Source organism: Capricornis sumatraensis, chromosome 10, assembly GCF_032405125.1.
Source record: "Capricornis sumatraensis isolate serow.1 chromosome 10, serow.2, whole genome shotgun sequence".
NCBI lineage: Eukaryota > Metazoa > Chordata > Mammalia > Artiodactyla > Bovidae > Capricornis > Capricornis sumatraensis.
This window is the reverse complement of record NC_091078.1, coordinates 101,889,937-101,902,874: the sequence shown is the minus strand read 5'-3', so window position 1 is coordinate 101,902,874 and position 12,938 is coordinate 101,889,937.

Here is a 12,938-nt window from a genome sequence, read left to right as displayed (position 1 = left end):
GGTTTGCTTTTAGAAGCTCCATTTCACCAAAAAGAAAACAAAGAATCAGAGAGGTTAAGTTACCTCTCCAAGATCACACAGCTTGAAAGGGCCAGGGTCAAGACTCCAGTCTCCTCGGCTCGGGCTATTTCTACTCCATCTCAGGCCGGCACCTCCGGAGTGTCTTTCTCAGTCCCCAGAGGCACCCTGTGACCCACTGAGAGTGGAAAATTTCAGCCCTGTTCCAGAGGGCAGGCTCCTCCCTGGCCCCGACGCTGCCGCCTACCCCGCTGATTTATAGAGAAGGTGGGGAGCATTCCCCATATTCCAATCCCACCCCGACCCGGGATTCCTAAAGTGGAGAGACAGGCAGACTGTGGGCTCCGCCCCTGAGAACTCACAGGGGCGGCGGCGGGGCGGGCGGGGCGGAGCAGGTGTGGGAAGAGCGCAGAGCCTCAGAGCGAGAGGCCTGCCTCGCGTTTACAGTCCCGGGGTAAACAGCGGCCCGCAATTCCCTCCAACGCTGCTGCTCGGGTCCGCGCCCCGGAGTCTCTTGGACGCCTCCATCCAGGCTTGTTCTACCGGACGATCAACGCGTGCGGAGTGTGCAGCGCGACCTGTTTCTAAATAGATCTCATTTGGGCCGGGCCTTTGAAAGCCAGCCAAAGGCCCCAACCTAAAATAGTCAGCCTACTGCCCTGTTATTTTCACGGCTTAAAAAAAAAAAAAAAAAAAAAATCCTTCCAAAGCAAAGCAAGTATTTTTCTCTCAGGCCGGCTTAGAATAGCAACACCTATTTACTCGGAGGGAGGAGACTACTGGGCGAGTTTCAGCGCCCGGGTGATTATCCAGACCGGGGACCCAGTACAGTCGGCCCGCGAGAGAGGGTTCCCCATCAAGGGCGGGGTCCTAGGTCTTTACCCCAAGGACTCCTCCAGCCCCTGCCCCACCCCAGTACCCAATCCATATCCTGTCCCCCGACCTCCAACACACACTTCGCTTTCTAAGCTGCTCCTGGTCCTCCAGGTCATGACGGCAGGCCCGGCTTTCATGCTGGGTGTCTCCCTTCAGCCTTCAGGCCATCTGCAACCTCCACTCTTTGCTTCTCTCCGTGGCCAGAGAATGAATCTTCCGTGGCCCTGTGGCTCCCAACCGAAAGAGCTCCCATCAGCCATGAATCATAATCACAACTAGATTTTTAGGGAGTGCTCACGGGCTGTCAGAAACCATGCTAAGCATTTCTCCTCTGTTATCTCACTGAAGTTTTTAAGCCTGCTGTTCTAGGAGGTTCTCATTTTGCAGAAAACTGAAGTGCCCAGGGTCACACAGGCAGAGGACAAAGGCTGGCAGATCTGAACCCACCCGAATGGCTCCCTGTGTGAGTTCTAGATCATTCTCTCATCATTGTAGCTTTTCAGTACATACAGATGATAATACCCCATCTTGTATTACACATACTTGTGGCCATCTGCTAACATGACCCCCAAATGCTACTACTTCTAGGGAGGGGCTGGGAGTGAAAGTTTGAGACATTTTTTTTTAACTTGTCTCTTTACATGTTCCCGTTTGTGTTTTTTTACGAGCATGTATTTTTATTATCATCAGAAAAACAATAGTTTGAGAAAAATAAGGAGGAGCAAAGGCTCAGTGTCTCTGGCAGAGGTGGCGTGTATCGAGGCTGACAGCACACCACTCAGGAGCCGGAGCCCCAGCACTGCCACTTCCCAGCTGTGTGACCTTGGGTAGCTCCCCTAACATCTCTGTGTGTTTCCTCACTTACGGAATTGGAGGCTAATAATAGCATCTATCTCATAGGCTGGGCAGGAGGATGAACTCATTAAAAGTGCTTGAGGCAGCATCGGGAACACTGTAACGAGCCTGCCAGTAGCCAACACCTCAGAGCGCAGAGGAAAGAAAAAGGGATGCAAAAGCAAAGCCCCCAGGGCCCCAGCAAGTGTGAGAGGTCAGCAGCTATCAGGACTCCAAGGGGTAAAGCTTGTGGCAATCAGGAAAGTACACAACTGTGGCAGGAAGGGGCTGCAAAGGGCTGTTTTTCTTTGGCTGTGCTGGGCCTTGGTTGCTACGCACTTTCTCTAGATGTAGTACATGCAGTTCTCTTGCGGGGGCTGCTCTTGTTGCAGAGGACAGGCTCTAGGGCGCGAGCGCTTCAGTAGTTCCGGTATGTGGGCTTAGTTGCTCCTTGGCATTTGGGATCTTCTGAGACCGGGGATTCAACCCTTGCCCCCTGCATGGACAGGTGGATTCCTAACCACTGGACCACCAGGGAAGTCCAGGCTGCAGTGTTTTAAGATCCAAAGCACTTTCTGAAAGAGTTGTGACTCCAGGATTTTATTGCAAGTCTCTTAAAGTTTAGTGTTGGTTCATGAAACGGATGCTGAAACTGAAGCTCCAATACTTTGGCTACTTGATTCTAAAGAGCCAACTCATTGGAAGAGACCATGGTGCTGGGGAAGACTGAAGGCAGGAGGAGAAGGGGGTGACCGAAGATGAGATGATTGGATGGTATCACTGACTCGATGGACGTGAGTTTGAGCAAACTCCAGGAAAGGGTGAAGGACAGGGCAGCCTGCTGCGCTGCAGCTCACGGGGTTGCAAACACAACTTAGTGACTGAACAACAAGAACAAATTGAACAATGACAAGAAGGGTCTGTAGAGCCCTTTGGCCCTAGGCTGTCAGCCTGCAGCCTCAATGGTCCTGGCTCCCCAGAGGAGCCCTGACACCCAGCAGCAGACAGAGAGACAGGATGAGTCACAGATACCCATGGTGAAAGGGAGGCGGCACCAGCTAACTAGATAGGGATTCTCGTCTTCATTTTACAGAGAAGTCACCGAGGCTCAGAGAGCGGGAGCAATTTATCCAAGGTCATACAGCATAGTGTGTGATGGAACCAGAATTGTTGATTCCAAAGACAGTACTTCTGAAGCTATTTATGTTTCATACTTTCCTTCTTTAACATTTCCTCCAACCTGAACTTTCTGACAATAGTGATTAAGAGAAAAATTTTCTCCCTGTAGCACTTCTCTCTCTCTCTTTTTTTTTTTTTTTTTTTTGCCTTGAAATAAAAAATGTTGACTGCCAACATTGTCTCTAAATGAAATGAGGTTTTTCTCCGCAGGGCGCACAGATGGTTAGATCCCAGGTGCAGCTGGCCCCATGCCCTGGCACTGGCTTGAAGTCATCTGCCTCCACTCAGCATCCCTCTGAACACGTCAGCAACTGTTCTTGAAGTGCCTGCTCCCCATGAAGGATCCTGCTAACTGTTAAGAAACCAATCAGAGCCCTGCAACCATCAGAGGCTAAAGTTGGGTGACGATGAGGTTGGAAAGATGGCTTACATCCAGGCAGCCCCCGACAACACGCCAGGCACTCTGAATCTTCACAACAGTCCACTTCTAGTGTGAAAACTCCTGGGTGTTACCCTGTGATGAGGGGATTAGTATCCCCAATGTACACCTGATAAATCAAAAGGTCTGAAAGAAGAAGGAATTCCCTCAAGGTTATGTGCATTGTAAGAGAGAAGTTACAGGGCTTCTCTGGTGCCTCAGTGGTAAAGATTCTGCCTGCCAATGCAGGAGACATGGGTTCGATCCCTGATCCGAGGAGATCCCACGTGCAGCAAATTGAGCCCGTGTACCACAACTACTGAGCCTGTGCTCTAAAGCCCACCTGCTGTAAAACTAGTGAAGCCCGCACACCTAGAGTCTATTCTCCACAACAAGAGACGCTGCCGTAGCCAAAGAAGCCGCACGCCTCAACTCGAGAGTAGCCCTGGCTCACCACAACCACAGCAAAGCCCGCCCAGCGGCAGAGACCCGGCGCAGCCAAAAATAAGTAAAATTACATATCAGTTCAGTTCAGTCACTCAGTCGTGTCCGACTCTTTGCACACCCATGGACAGCAGCACGCCAGGCTTCCCTGTCCATCACCAACTCCCAGAGCTTACTCAAACTCATGTCCATTGAGTCGGTGATGCCATCCAACCGTCTCATCCTCTGTCATCTCCTTCTCCTCCTGCCTTCAATCTTTCCCAGGATCAGGGTCTTTTCCAATGAGCTGACTCTTCGTATCAGGTGGCCAAGCATTGGAGCTTCAGCTTCAGCATCAGTCCTTCCAATGAATATTCAGGACTGATTTCCTTTAGGATGGACTGGTTGGGTCTCCTTGACTTTACTTCTGTCAGCAGTCACATCTACACCTGGGCGTTGTTTTCACTTTGACTACATTTCTTCATTCTTTCTGAAGTTATTTCTCCACTCTTCTCCAGTAGCATACTGGGCACCTACTGATCTGGGGAGTTCATCTTTCAGCGTCATCTTTTTGCCTTTTCATACCATTCATGGGGTTCTCAAGGCAAGAATACTGAAGTGGTTTGCCATTCCCTTCTCCAGTGGACCACGCTTTGTCAGAACTCTCCACCGTGACCCGTCCGTCTTGGGTGGCCCCACACAGCATGGCTCATAGTTTCATTGAGTTAGACAAGGCTGTGATCCATGTGACCAGTTTGGTTATTTCTCTGTGATTGTGGTTTTCTATTAAAAAGAGAGAGAGAGAAGTTACATCTCTCTAGACTCTTGCTCCTCCACACATTGTCCCTGACCAGCAGCCTCGGAATCACCTGGGATCCTGTTAGAAACACACAGTCTCAGACCCACCTCAGACCTGCTGGTCAGAGGTAGCATTTTACAGGACCCTACAGTGAGTCTCAAGCACATCAAGGTTTGCGAGATGCTGCCCTAACTAACTGCATCCCTGCCTCGGTCTCCTGTACATTTCAGACTCTGTCGGCCACAGTAGGCAGCTTTTTGCTCTTTACTTCCTAAAAGTACTTTGGCTTCAAACCTGGCACTTTGAAGGAAATCCTAACTGTAAGTACCACGAATCAATATTTGCATATCATTTCCCAGACAGGTGGCCCACTTTACTCAGGACTGAGGGAGCTTCTTAGGATACTGGACTTTCAGGACTAAAACTGGGGCAGTTCTGAGCAAAGTAGGATGGCTGGTCACCGTATCCCTCTTCCCAGCCCCTCCAACACAGGCATTTCCTTTCGCAGAGTAGTTCTCAGCCCTACATGCACCTTCAAATCACCTAGTGAGTTACGAGAAAAACAAATGTCCACTCACTAAACCAGATGAATTAAATCAGAACCTCTGGGGGCAGGTCTGACCACTGATATGTTAAAAAAAATTTCCCCATGTGATTCGAGTACACAGCCAGGGTCAAGAGCCACTATTTCTGCCTACAGTTATTTTTTTGTTGTTGTTCTAAGTAGCACCTTTTTCCGGCTTTCCCGATGGCTCAGAGGTAAAGAATCTGCAATGCAGGAGGCAAAAGAGATACGGGTTCAATCCCTGGGTTGGGAAGCTCCCCTGGAGTAGGAAATGGCAACCCACTCCAGTATTCTTGCCTGGAAAATTCCACGGACAAAGGAGCCTGGTGGTCTATAATCCACGGGGCCGCAAAAGATGGCTGCCCCAGCCAACACCATGGGGAGCTGAGCTGGCCAGTCCATAGAACTGCAAGATTATAAATTGCTGCTGTTTTCAACTTTGCTGGGATTGCTATTCAGCCATAGATAACAGCCTATGTGTGTCTATACGAGGCATTGCTATCTACTTGGGGTTCTCATACATACCACTGAAAACATGGGACACTGGCTTAGGAACAGGGCAGGGGGCAGAGTATGGGCGGCCTTGAAGAGGCTGTATTGGAATCTACGAGACTGTGAGGGAATTGTTATGGGAGCCTGAGGAAAGGGGACCCAACTTATGTATTGGCTGAAGAATTCAGTGTTCCCTGTAATAACACGGAAAACAGAAAATATAGTTCACGGACTCGTTGCTCTGGCTGAGGAGGGGTCAAGGCAGAATGCTGAAAGAGCCAACTGGTTCATCTCAACTGAGGGATGGAGAGAGGATGAGACCGAGAAAGAGCTTTTCTGTGTTCCTCTGGAATCTAGAGGAAATGCTTCTTATCTCAAACTTGGTAGGTTGGAACATGAGACTGTTTCTCATTTCCAACCTCTAAGCCCCCCAAAAATTCTCAAGGGAAATAAGAACCCGGGGGAAGGAAAACCTGGTGGCAAAGATCCAAGCCAGGGTGCTGCCTGTGAGAGGGGGCCTTCAGGTCAAGATCAGATCCGAAATGCAGACACAAGACCCCTTCTTAAGACCTTAGGTGCATTTCAGGGTACACAGATAGGGCCTCTTGGCCAGACAACATGCTTCTAGGGATCTCAGAAGGTGTGTCCCTTAGCAACCTGCATGTGGACCAGAGGGTCTGGGTTTGGGAAGAAACGCTTGGGAAAGCTGTGGCTTTTGCCGAATGAAGTAGATCATTCACTACATAGGAAATGCACAAAAGCTTTCATTTTACTAATTCGGACTGAGAGGAACAGAGCTATTATATGTATACAGTTGTCCCTAAGGATCCATGGGGGATTCATTCTAGGACCCCAGTGGATACCAAAATCCACTGATACTCAAATCTCTCATATACGATGGCCAGGTATTTGCGGTGTTTGGGTTTGGGTTTTTTTTTAGATTTATTTTTTTATGTGGACCATTTTTTTAGAAGTCTTTATTGAGTTTGGTAAATATTGCTTCAGTTTTATGTTTTGGGGTTTTGGCCCCGAGACATGTGGGATCTTAGCTGCTCAATCAAGGATGAAACCTGCACCCCCTGAATTAGAGAGTGAAGTCTTAACCTCAGGACATGGGGGAGCCGCCCCAAGATGAGTGAGGTATTGATAAAACCTGGATGCTTGGCAAGCCATTAGGGTCCCGGAGAAGAACCTGAACTGGGCCCTTTGGGATCTGCAAGTTCTGAGTTCTGTCTGCATAGACGCCACCTCCGTGACTTCCCAATGGCCTAGTATTTGCATATAACCTACACATATTCTCCCATACAATTTAAATCCTCTCTGGATTGCTTGTGATACCTAATAAAATGTAAATGCTATATAAATAGTTGTAAATACAACAGTAAATAGTTTTTAGTGGGGGCGGGGTGTGCACCTCAATCCCTGAAATCTGTCTCTGATTTCTACAGTGATTGGACCGAACAGAACAAGGGACACCTGTTCTTCCAGCCTCGGCCACCCTCCAACCTCTTTCCTAGCCACAACCTTTGGCACCAATCTCTCAGCCATCTTCGGCCTCCAGGACCAGCCAATGCCAAGCTCTGATCTTAGCTCCTTATTGCAGATCAACGGAGCTCCCTCATTCCTCAGAATTACTCCACTGTGGTGGAGGCCACCATCACCCGCCCCGTCAACATGCATCTTCGGGCCTCCCACACCCACGTCTCTCTGGGCGTCTATTTCCACCAGTGACCACATGGCTCTGGAGGGCGTGGACCACTTCTTGGGCGAGTCGGAGGAAGAGAGACATGATGGTGCAGAGTGTCTTTTGCAGATGCACGTGGCTGCTGCCCACACTTCCAGGACACGCAGGAGCCGTCCCAAGATGAGTGAGGTATTGATAAAACCTGGATGCTTGGCAAGCCATTAGGGTCCTGGAGAAGAACCTGAACTGGGCCCTTTGGGATCTGCAAGTTCTGAGTTCTGTCTGCACAGACGCCACCTCCGTGACTTCCTGGAGAGCCTCTTCCTGGGTGAGGAGGTGAAAATCAAGAAGAAGGGTGACCACCTGCCTAACCTCTGCAAGGATCACCCTCCAGAACAACTGGGAGCCTCTCGGGCAAACCCCTGGTATCACGGCTCCTGCCTGCAGCCACTAGGCAGCTTTTTAACTGCCCTGGCGCCCTCTCCCAAACTGCAGGCCAAATGGAAACAAGAAAGCTTTTTGCAGGGAAAAAAAAATGTCACAGGAGTGCAACAAATTCAGGTTTCACTTTTTGAAACTTCCTGGAATTTTCTTCCCAAATATTTTTGACCCACGGATGGTAGAATCTGCGTATGGAGGGCCAACTGTATGTAAAATAAAAATACATATATATAGACATGCATTATATGTAATTTTATGGGTGAAGGGGGTCAAAGGGTTAAAAAAATGATTAAAATTTTTAAAAGAAACATGATAAAACAGCGTGGCCTTTGTAACTCCCAAGTGCCTAAGGGCAGGGATCAGACAAACATGAACCATTTCTTAAGGAAAAGAAGGATGACTCAGAGGGTGGAGCCAAGCAGAACCCTTCCCAGGGAGCAGACCTGGGCCCCAGACAACACATATTCCTCAGCTCTGGCGCACGGAGAACTGCACCCAGCAGAATTTCAGAATTGCGATGCACCTGTGACTGCGCTGCCTCCCCTTCTGAATGGCGTGTACATTGTGGTGCTGCAGTTCCTGTCTCATTTATATGCCAGGTACGGGGGGCAGATGACTTCCCTCTAGTCCCCAGGCCTTCAGATCAAGGGGAGCCTGGCCTAAGTGCCTCATCAACAACTGGTTGAGAAGCCAGACTTCCACCCTGCCCTTGGGGCTGAAATCAGGTGAGAATCTAGGGGTCATGGGAAGTGGGGGAAAACATTCATTCTGCACAAGCGGGGGAGCTTGGAGACAGGGTAGGAGATTGTCTCCAAAGAGGCTAGCCTCCAAAGATGGCCCTGAAGGAATCATGGTGCCCGGCATGCATGCCTTTGCGCAGTCCCCTCCAGTGTCGTATTTGGGGTGGTCCGGGACCTGCTGTAATCAACAGAGGTGGCAGAGTGATGCAGTGCCAGCTCAGGGCTCACAAATCAAAGGGCCCAGGCAGTTTCAGCTTCCGCAGTTTGAGAAGCCCCTTGTACCGGAAAGACCACAGGAGAGAAAGGGCTCATGGAGAAGGAGAGGCCCCGAAACGACTTGCAAAGAGAGCTTGAGCCTTCCCTGTCTCGCTGTAGCCAAACTTCCAGCCATCCCCACCAAGCACCGTGAGACACGAGGGTGCCGTCCTGGATGCTCCAGCTGAGTCCCCAGTGGCCTGCCACGGCATGGCAGCAGATGGAGCAGAAGCGACCCCAGATGAGCCCAGCCAACCCAAGGCGTCAGTCATGAGAGAGAATAAAACGGTAGCATTCTTCAGCCTCTATATTGTGAGGGAACTTGTTATGCAGCAGTGACTAGTCCAATCCGAAAGTGAAGAACAGGCAAGCCCACTCAAGGTGCCCACATAATCAGCTTCCAGAGGCAGGGAAGCGGGAGAGTGGACGTGGAAGAGGCAAAGAAGGTCAGAGTAAGATGGAAACAGGGCCAAGGGCTACTCCCGGAGGAACCCCAACAGTTCACAGTAGAGCCTTTGCAGGAGGTCGAGCCTGCAGAGGGGACAGAGAAGGGGCGGCCGGAGAGGCAGGGAACACTAGACCTGTGCACTGTCGGGGAAGCCAAGAGCAGAAGGTGATGGGAGGAGGGAACTGTCCACCAACTCTCACACTGCTCGGATGTCAGGTGAGAGGAGGACGAAAGATTCATCAAGACTGCTGGCCCTCAGGAAAGCTATTTAAAGTTCTCCTTGGGGCCTCCCCAGTGGCTCCGTGCTAAAGAATCTGGCTGCCAATGCAGGAGACATGGGTTCGATCCCTGATCCAGGAAGATCTCACATGTGGTGCGGCAACAAAGCCCGTGCGGGACAACGACTGAGTCTGTGCTCTAGAAACGGGGGCCACAACTGCCGAAGCCCGCGCACTGCAAGCTGGCGCTCTGCAACAAGAGAAGTCCCCACAGTGAGAGGCCCTTGCCCCAAGGCTAGAGAGCAGCCCCTGCTCATGGCAACTAGAGAAAAACCTGTGCAGCCAGGAAGACCTAGCACGGCCAAAAATAAATAACATAAAATTATTTGTAAAACGTTCTCCTTGGGCTTAGTCCTGTACTTCTTCCCTTCGTGGGCAGCGTTAAATGAGCGAGTCTGAAAGCAGTCCTGGCAAAGGACCTGGGACTGTTCCCAAGCTGTGAACATCCGAGCGGCCGGCAAACCCACGAAGAAGCGCGCAGCCTCGTTAGTCCTCAGGGACATGCACATTCAAACCACAATGAAATTCCATTTCACACCCACCCGACTGGCTATAAATAAAAAGCCAAACAATACCAGGATTTGGCAAGGATGCTGAACAAACGGAACTCTCAGGCGTTGCTGGTAGGAATGAAAGTTGGTACGACCATCACGGCATCTTGGTTTGATATTAACTGGTGTGGCTGAGGATGCGCATGGTGTGTTGGGACAGGTTCCCCAGGAAACAGACTCTGAGGAGGATTGCATGCAGGAGCTTTACTGAAAAGTGCTGTCAGCAACACCACCTGCAAGGGAGGAGGAGAGACCTCCAGAGCTGTCCTGAACTGACAGGGTGGGGCTTTGAGCCCTGGTACCCTTGATTTGGGGCTTCCCGGCCGCTCAGTGGTAAAGAATCCACCTGCAATGCAGGAGGCTTCCTGCAATGCAGGAGACACAGGTTCGATCCCTGGGTCAGGAAGACGCCCTAGAGAAGGAAATGGCACCCCACTCCAGTATTCTTGCCTGGGAAATCCCATGGACAGAGGAGCCTTGCGGGCTACAGGCCATGGGGTTGCAAAAGAGTCGGACACGACTGAGCAACTAAACCACCACCGCCGCCACCACCCCACCCCCTGATTTGGCTACTCACTGGCTGACTGACTGGGGGTGTCCCTAAGGAGGGGTCCTAACCTTGGACAAGATAGCCCCTTCATGAGAGGGCAAGATTCCTGGCAGCTGGTGCCTCAGCCCTGCAGGAGGCCCGGATGCACACCACACCATTCACTACAGTTCCGGACCATCTGGACCTTCTCCTTCATTAAATAAAACACTATCCCAGACCATCTCTGCCAGGATTCTGATCTATTGGTTTTTCTGGGGAAACTTTCAGTTAGTAGAATTAGCTACAGCTCTCATGCTCCAGGTAGTATATCATTATCTCCCTCCTAGTACCCATTCTAAATGCCCCCCCAACCCTCAGCTGGCTCCTCTACTGGTCTAGGTGGCTTACCTAACCAGACAGCCCAGACCTCCATCCGTGAGAGGTCTGAGACCCTGGTCACCACGCTCATCTTGGTTATGGTTGCTGCGTCTGTCTATTTACCATCAAAATCGGTCAAAGAAGAACCAAGAAACAGTCAAGAGGATCATCTGGACCACCAAGTGTATTCTCTGTCCAGTCATATACCAGCAGCCCTGTCTCTTCCTGATGTCACGATCAACACACCTGCCGGGGCAGGGGGTGCTTTCCTAATGGCTCAGTGGGCCTGCCAATGCAGGAGACGTGAGTGCAGTCCCTAGTCTGGGAAGATCCCACATGCCCCGGGGCAACTAAGCCCATGTACCACAACTATTGAGCCCACTACTGAAGTTCACAAGGCCTGGAGCTTGTGTTCTGCAACAAAAGAAGCCACTGCAATGAGAAGCCCACGCACCGCAACTACAGTAGCCTCGCTCGCTGCCATGAGAGAAAAACCAGCACAGCCACAAAGACCCAGCACAGCCAAAAATAAATAAATAAAATTATATATATATATATATATATAAGAAGAACCAAGAAACGCTCACAAGGGTCGCCTGGAAGGTTGAATGCATTCTTCTCTGTCCGGTGGTATGGCAGCAGCCTGGTCTCCTCTTGAGGTCATAGTCGATTCATCTGCCTGGAGGTTGACTTCTCTTCCTGCTTGCTGGTCTCTTGGCACAAGGAACCTGAAGCAATCAGGTAGCGGCTAGAGCTGAAAGTTTAGTGGGCTTCTTGTGTATCCTGGTGGAACCATCCCCCTGCTGGAAGCCCAGACCTCAAGACGCACAGAGCCTAGGGTGGTGAGGATGGGAAGTCCAGATTCTCCCCGTGGCTCACTCGGAGTACGGGGACAGGGGCACTCTTAACTTTACTTACTGACACCCCAGCTCTGCTATTTCTGCGTATTGTAGGCAGCACCCATTCATGGTTTTGGTTTAAGATGAATCCTGAAAGAGAGAGGAAAACGATTTTTTCCTCAAGTGGGTCCCTGAGTTGCATCTCTGTCTTTTTTTCCTGCTAAAGTGTTTTAGTTTCGACCTATCAAACATTTTTAATATAACAATTCTTGTATATACAAAGTTCCATCACAACAGCATCTACAGAGTGGGGTAGGGGTGGGGCTATGAAGGGGAAAGACAGTTTTTTAGGTTCCTGACTGTTTCCTTCACCTCTGTTGCCTGTGAGAACATGGTCTTTGCAGAGGATGAGGCGGTTCAGCCAGAGGCCAGGGGCTGCACAACCCACTGTAAGGCGGCCCCTCGAACATGACATCATTGCCACTCCTCGGGAAAGCCAGATCTGCTTAGGAGCCAAGAGGGAAGTGGTTGTTACTGAGAAGAAACTCATCATTCTTCAGTGCTCTGCTGACCATGCCTTTGGGGGCATAGGACAGAGTTTCCTAGAGACTGCTGGATTGAAAAGAGCTAAAAATCCACCTGGGAGAAGAACAGAAACTGAGTGTGAGCCTACTTCCTGCCAGGATGTCTTGCTGATGACTCTGGAAAGCTAGCATCGTGGTCCGCTGGATGTTTGGAAGGGAAAGGGATGACAGAGCCTTTGGCGCAGCAGGGCTGCAGTCTTGCCAGGTATTGACCAAGAAAGCCTCCAGGCAGGCCGGGGAGGTCTGTGGGAAGCAGCTTTTGGCAAATGGTCCTCAAGGGAGCCTGGTGGTACATTAGCTTTCAGGCAGAATTTATTGCGTGTGTGGAAGACAGAAAAGATACAAGTCAGAAAGTATTCAAGAACTAAAGTATCTCCTTCTTGGGGCTTCCCAGGTGGCGCTAGTGGTAAAGAACCCACCTCCCAAAGCAGGAGATGCCAGGGACACGGGTTCGATCCTTGGGTCGGGAAGATGCCCTGGAGGGGTGCATGGCAACCCACTCCAGTACTCTTGCCTGGAGAATCCCATGGACAGAGGAGCCTGGTGGGCTACAGTCCACAGGGTCGCAAAGAGTCGGGCACAACTGTAGCAACTTAGCACGCATGCA